General features: G+C 37.2%; 1 long non-coding RNA gene across 1 annotated transcript; it reads right to left on the bottom strand.

Moving 5' to 3' along the window:
* Nucleotides 1-288: 288 nt before the first annotated feature.
* LOC122468394 lies at nucleotides 289-7,249 on the bottom strand. Its single transcript, XR_006293232.1, has 2 exons — nucleotides 7,198-7,249; nucleotides 289-479 (listed from the first exon to the last, which is right to left on the bottom strand). It is a non-coding gene; the product is annotated as an uncharacterized LOC122468394 (long non-coding RNA).
* Between the last annotated feature and the right edge of the window lie 351 nt (nucleotides 7,250-7,600).

Here is a 7,600-nt window from a genome sequence, read left to right on the forward strand (position 1 = left end):
AACTAGCCTTTTCTCCTGACATACATGCAGCTCTTTACAGCTTCATATTCAACCTTAAGACAAATAAAGAAGGTAAAAAAAAAAAAATGCTATTCCCAGTTCTATTAATGTTTTAATGAACTACCATATTCTCTCCATAAGAGACCTAGAGGCTCTTGTGTTACAGGCTCTCATTTGATTTCTGATGCTGTGTCTATTATCACAGTAAACATACAGATGCATAAGTTTGTTAAGAAAAGAGCAGAAGGGGAAAAAAGAAGGCATCAGGGATTAAATTTTGAAAAGGAACAGATTGCCATGCTTTTTTATTGATGACAGTGATGAGATTTCAGAGTTAATGTCCCAAAGCAATGTCAACAGAGCAGCCCACAGGATAGGAGACGGGGGTGGTGTGGCTTCAGTCCAGGGCGCAGGGCTGTCATGTTGCATCTGTGTGAAGTCAGTCCAGGTCCTTGCAAAGCTGGTCACTACAGTGGCAGCTGGAACAAGAAATAAGTGAGGCTGAGAGACTCTGAAGCAATGCAGAAGAGAGTCTGATACACAGTGACTGATGGAAAATTCAGATCCAAATTCGTAGGTAACCAGTGCGGAGAAATATGCCACGCATTTTGTATATTAACTCCGTCTGTTTTTAATTTATTTTTTTGTACCTTTGCACAAACTTCAATTTTTTGTTTGTCCTTGAGGCAAGCAGTGGTCTGCAACTAAAACTAGACGTATAACACCAAGAAAGGAAAGGAAAGAAAAACACTACTGATAAATACTATACTGTATATAGTATGTAAAGGGCAGGCAAAATTCAGTGTTGTATATGGTAAACAAAGAGAACATTTTACATTTTGATGTATTTGAGATATTTGGAATTCTCCCCACACAAACTTCTGGCATCAGGAGCTTCCTTCCCCTCTTATAGTCAAGGATATTTAATATACTGAAAATACCTTTCAGCTTTTACCTTTATATTTCTATTTTAGAAACTGAATCATTTTACTACTTGTGAAATATTATTGAAGTTTTTATTATATGTGTATATGAGGATATGAGTATAAAACTTATGGATACAAATAACATATCCACAGGGAAGGAGATTACATAAATTTTATTCCTTACCACTCCGATAAAACATGAAGTTGATGTTTGTATCATTTATTCTAATTGGCCTAATGCATATCTTAATGTATTACATTAAATAGAAAACCAGTTGCACTTAAATAATGGAACTGTCCTCATTAACAATGATCCAGAGAAGAAATTACATTTCATCAATTAGTTCTGCAGTTATTCCTAGGAAATGTAAGCTATTGCTGTGTGGGGTTTTTTGCATATTTAAATATTTATGATTGGTTTATAAATATTTATACTACAATAATTCTGTGGATTAAAAGCAAATGAAAACCTACTATAAATGGATACTAGGATTGACAATTAAGTGAACGGATGGTGGGTGGTAGGTGCCAGGTTTCTTGCTGTTGTAGTAGAAGGTAACAGATAAGCAAGGAGAAAGGGCTAGAATGATCCATGTAGTACTGTATTAGAGTTGGACACAGTAGAATGAACCTATTTAGCTGAACATAGATTCAAATGGTTACATATGGAAATATGTATAGATATGTGTATACACATAGGACAGTATATACACACGTTGTGTCCTTTCTCCCTCAGCTAGAAGCAACTCACTAGCACTGAGCACAACTGGTGACCTATCCTGGTTGCTAAAAGCATTCTCAAGGAAAGGATCCAGGGCTCCTGGAGTTCTTGGAGAAAGGGTTGATAATCACACTGGGGCAGGAATTATACAAGATGAGACTGGAGCATTTTGTGGTGTCAGAGAGTGTAAGGAAATGCTAATTTCTTTAAAGTTTTTTTAATGTTTATTTTTTTATTTTGAGAGAGAGAAAGAGAGAGGGAGAGAGCATGAGTGGGGGAGGGGCAGAGAGAGAGAGAAAGAAAATCCCAAGTAGGCTCCATGCTGCCAGTGTGGAGCCCAATGCAGGGCTTGAACCTGGGAACTGTGAGATCATAATCTGAGCTGAAATCAAGAGTCAGATGCTTAACCGACCTAGCCACCCAGGCACCCAAGGAAATGCTAATTTTTTTTAATAAAAAGCAAAACCTTTGATGGGAGTATGTTAAAGGGACATAGGAGTCAAATGAAAAAGCTTCAAATGGTAAAAGCTGAGCAACAAAACACAGTTGTATTCGATTATAACCCTAAGTACAAAGTAGGTATCCATGAGTTCCATACTAATATAAATAAATAAGACTATAGTTCCACACTTTTAAGTGTTATGGGTTGAATTGTGTCCCCAAAACTTCGTATGGTAAGGTGCTAGCTCCCAATACCTCAGAATTTGACTTTATTTGGGAGTAGAGTCATTGTAAATGTAATTAAGATGAGATTCTACTGGAGTAGGGTGGGCTTCTAATCTAACATGACTAGTGTCCTTTCAAAATCAGGAAAATTGGACAAGATACAAACACAATGAGAAAACAGTGAACATGAAGGAAGACATGTGGACAATAATCATAGAGCAAATTCTCCTTCATCACCCTCAAAGGAGGACACCTTGCTGACTCCTTAATCTTGGACTTTCTTGCCTCCAGAACTTTGAAACATTATATTTCTGATATTTAAGCCAACCAGTTAGTGGTAGTTTGTTATAACAGCCCTAGCAACCTAATACAGTGACTTCCATTCAAAGCATAAGAGTATGGAAAGAGAAAAAAGAGTAACTTTACAGTGGAGAGCCCTGACAAACACTGTCTCAGCCAGGTGATGAGGGTTGCCATCAACGGTTTTAAGTCACACTGATCATATTTACCCTTAATATGATGTGATGAAAAGTGCACTTAGTCATCCTCACAAAATCCTATAACCCCACTCTACTCCTAAGAAAAATGTCAGACAAGTCCCAATTAGGTACATTCTACAAAATACCTACGGGCGCCTGGATGGCTGAGTCTGTTGGCGACCAACTTCGGCTCAGGTTATGATCTCACAGCTCCTGAATTCGAGCCTTGCATCGGGCTCTGTGCTGACAGCTCAGAGCCTGGAACCTTCTTCAGATTCTGTGTCCCTCTCTCTGCCCTCCCCTGCTCACATTCTCTCTCTCTCTCTCTCTCTCTCTCTCTCTCTCTCAAAAGCAAATAAACATTAAAGAAAAAAAAAAAAAAAAACCAAAAACCTAACCAGTATTTTCCCAGATTATCAAAGTCATCAAAATCAGGGAAAGTTGGAGGGACTGTCAAAGCCAAGAGGAGCCTGAGGCAGACATGATGACTAAATATAATGTGGTGTTCTGAATGGAATCCAAGAACAAAAAAAGGGCATCAGGTTGAAAGTAAGGAAGTTTGGATAACTTATGCACTTTAGTTAATAATATATCAATATGAATTATAACAAGTCTATCATATAAGATGTTGATAATAGGGAAAAACTGGGTATGGGTTATATAAGAAATCTCTGTATTCTCAACTTTTATATAAATCCAAAACTGTTCAAAAATAAAATGTTTATTTAAAAAATAAATGAAAGAAATGGATCAGTCTCACATCTGGTAACATCCTTAAAATTCATAAAACAAAGTAATGTGAAATACAGGTATATTTTACATGAAATTCAGTTCGCAATAATTCCCAACATGGTTATAAAAGCTAAAATGCACATTAAATAAAAAATAGTGTGATCATAAATTATTGACATAAATTGTTCAGTTCAGTGATGCAGAATGTATATTTCAAGCACAATCTCCAACAGTTTTTTAATCCTTTCAAAACTATACCTAATAAATTGTTTTCCCTGTCAGTTTATGAGGAATCATAATATTCTTTGATGTATTATTCTCAGACAGTCACATAAACAACTTGTGGTTCATTTCAGTTGAACAATTTTTTTTATGTTCTGCAGTAATGACTTAAAGGAGCAGAGTCAAGATTTATCAGTAATCTTTTTATCTTTTGTATTATAAGCAAAATCAAACGTGTCTAGGGATTTGGGGCAGACTTGCTCTGTCATTCCTTTCCTTGTCAATTTCAAGTTATCACTTCTTAAAATGAACAGAAGTCAAGTAGACCATTTGGAAAAACATCTGAGGCAATGAAATACTGAGTCATGTGTGGCATATTAATTTTCCCAATAGGACAGCACTTCTTTTTTTCTTTCATTTTTAGCTTCTCCTCTATGTGTGGAGACATTAAGATCTACTCTTGGGGCACTTGGATGGCTCAGTCGGTTAAGCATCTCCAACTGTTGATTTCAACTCAGGTCGTGATCTCATGGTTCATGAGATCAAGCCCTGCATCAGGCTGCACGCTGATGGTGTGGAGTCTGCTTGGGGTTTTCTCCCTCCTTCTCTCTTTGTCCCTCCCCCCGCTTGTGCTTTCTCTCAAAATAAATAAACATTAAAAAAAAAAAGATCTACTCTCTCTTAGCAACTTTCAAGTATATAATATAATCACTATGTTGTACGTTACATCCCCAAACCTTATTTATCTTATAAGTGAAAGTTCATATCCTCTCACCGACATTCTCTCTATTTCCTCCACTGCCAATCCTTGGCAACCACCATTCAACTCTCCATTTCTAAGTTCAGCTTTTATCCCCTGCTTTTTGTAAGTTCATGTTATGTCACTTCAGATTTACAAAAGACCTACATTAGTACCTGTTTTCACTAACTGCAAGAAATATGAAGAGGATTTTTGTTTTTACCAAAAAAAAGTGAAAAGCAAAACCTGGGTTCAGTATTTGTTTTGCAGGGAGCCACATTGGGGGCTTGGCTGAGCAGTGAGAGGGATCCACCAAGCTCCTTCCTGGGAACCTCACTCAACATCTCAGCATCAAGCCACCATAGCTTTGAACTGTGTCTGTGAGCATCTGTGCTTTATCTCAGTTTATTTTGTGCATCTATTTTCAGGATTTATCTGAAGGTCTCAGGAAAGCCTAAGAGATTATTTTTTAGGTCTGGGAATGCTCAAAATTTTTCCATATGAATTAATGATAATCACTTCTTCACTTTATGCTGCTTTAGTTTATGCATGTATCATAAGAATATTCTACATTCAGATGGCAGGGGAAACCTATATAAGTAAGATCATGTAATATTTGTCTTTTGCTGTCTGCCTCATTTCACTTAGCATGATGCCCTCAAGACCCATCTGTGTTGTCACAAATGGCAGGATTTCCTTCTTTTTTAATGCTGAATCGTATTCCATTATACACAAATGAACACACATACAAAATACACATACACACTACATTTTCTTTATCCATTCAGGTTGCTTTCATGTCTTGGCTATTGTGAACAAGGCTGTAGTGAATGGGGGCGGTACAGATATCTCTTCAAGATAGGGACAATAATTCTTAAAAAGAGATTATAAATACTTTCACTGAAAATTCTGTGGGAATAAATAATTGCCGTCTTCTTCCCACTTTATTCATAATCAGCGTTCTTTTTTTTTTAAGTTTATTTATTTTGAGAGAGAGAGCAGTGTGAGCAGGGGAGGGGCAGAGAGAGAGAGGAGAGATTGAATCCCAAGTGGGTTCTATGCTGTCAGCACGGAACCCAAAGTGGGGCTGGATCTCACAAACCCTGAGATCATGGCCACCCAGGAGCCCCAGCATTCATTTCTTGTGGATGAATCTGGCCAAGTTAAACCAGTGGAAAATGTGTCAATTTGAATGTTTTGGAATAAGAGAGTTATTATAGGAAGTAGACCTTAGACAATTGTTGGAAAATATAGATCCAGAAAAGGGGTTGGATCAGAGGTTGAGTCACCAACCAGTAAATCAGAGAAACTACGTACTACCGGTGATAGATTAGAACCATAAAAGGTGAGCTTGTGGAGAAGCCTATGAGAAGCTATTGCTTCTAAATAGCTATTGAATTGGGGCGCCTGGGTGGCGCAGTCTGTTAAGCATCCGACTTCAGCCAGGTCACGATCTCGCGGTCCGTGAGTTCGAGCCCCGCGTCAGGCTCTGGGCTGATGGCTCAGAGCCTGGAGCCTGTTTCCGATTCTGTGTCTCCCTCTCTCTCTGCCCCTCCCATGTTCATGCTCTGTCTCTCTCTGTCCCAAAAATAAATAAACGTTGAAAAAAAAATAAAAAAAAATAGCTATAGAATCAATGAGTCCACAGCCAAGTGCCTGGGGAGAGACAAGGTCACTGTTGGCCCTGGCCAGGAGTCTGGAGACCTCATTGGATAAAGAGCAAGCACCTAAGTGAATGCCTGTCACCATATATGATTGGGAACAGACCTTCAGAGAATAATAGATGCTGCTTTATTTCTGCATTCCAAGTGCACATATGTCATTTTGATGAACTCTAATTTGAAAGAATATAAGGAAATATAGCTCCTAGCCTAATGAAGTTCACTACAGTAAATGTCATATGTATACTCTGTCCTTGTAAAAAATTAGATAAAACTATGAAGTGTGTCTGTGCTTAAAATCTTAGTTTATGTATGTTCAGGATATTAGAACACATCTTTGGCTTTTTTAAAAGGTTTTGGATTCTAGTTAGTTAACATACAGTGTTATGTTAGTTTCAGGTGTACCATATAGTAATTCAACAATTCCATACATTACCCTGTGCTCATTATGACAAGTGCAGTCCTTAATCTTCATCATCTATTTAACTCTTCCCCCCACCCCCTTTCCCTGTGGTAACCATCAGTTTGTTCTTTATAATTAAGCGTCTGGTTTTTTTGTCTCTTTGTCTCTTATTTTTTTCGTTTTGCTTATTTGTTTTGTTTCTTAAATTCCATATATGAGTGGAATCATATGGTATTTGTCTTACTCTGACTGACTTATTTTGCTGAGTATTGTATTCTCTAGCTCCATCCATGTTGTTTCAAATAGCAAGATTTTATTCTTTTTATGGCTTAATAATATTCCATTATATATATAAATATATAAAACTTCTTATCCATTCATCTATCAATGGATACTTGAGCTATTTCCATATCTTGGACATTGGAAATAATGCTGCTATAAACATAAAGGTGCATGTATCCCTTTTAATTAGTGTTCTTGTATTCTCTGGGTAAACACTCAGTAGTGTGATTGATTGTTGGATCATAAGGTAGTTCTATTTTCAATTTTTTGAGGAATCTCCCTACTGTTTTCCAGAGTGGCTGCACCAATTTGCGTTCCCACCAACAGTGTAAGAGGTTTCCTCTTTCTCCACATCTTTGTCAGTACCTCTTGTTTCTTGTGTTGTTGAATTTAGCCATTCTGACAGGTGCGAGGTAATATATCATTGTAGTTTCAATTTGCATTTTCCTGATGATAAGTGATGATGAGCATCTTTTTATGTGTCTGTTGGCCATCCAGATATCTTCTTTGGACAAATATGGCACAAAGAAATCAGATGTTCCATGCTCATGGATTGGAAGGACAAATATAGTTAAAATGTCTATATTACCTGAAGCAATCTACACATTTAATGCAATCTATCAAAACACCAATAGCATTTTTCACAGAAGTAGAACAAACAATCCTAAAATTTGTGTGGAACTACAAAAGACCCCAAATTGCCAAAGAAAACTTGAAAAAGAAATGCAAAGCATCATATTCTGGACTTCAAGTCATATTACAAAGCTAT

Source organism: Prionailurus bengalensis, chromosome B1 (genome assembly GCF_016509475.1).
Source record: "Prionailurus bengalensis isolate Pbe53 chromosome B1, Fcat_Pben_1.1_paternal_pri, whole genome shotgun sequence".
NCBI classification, from domain to species: domain Eukaryota; kingdom Metazoa; phylum Chordata; class Mammalia; order Carnivora; family Felidae; genus Prionailurus; species Prionailurus bengalensis.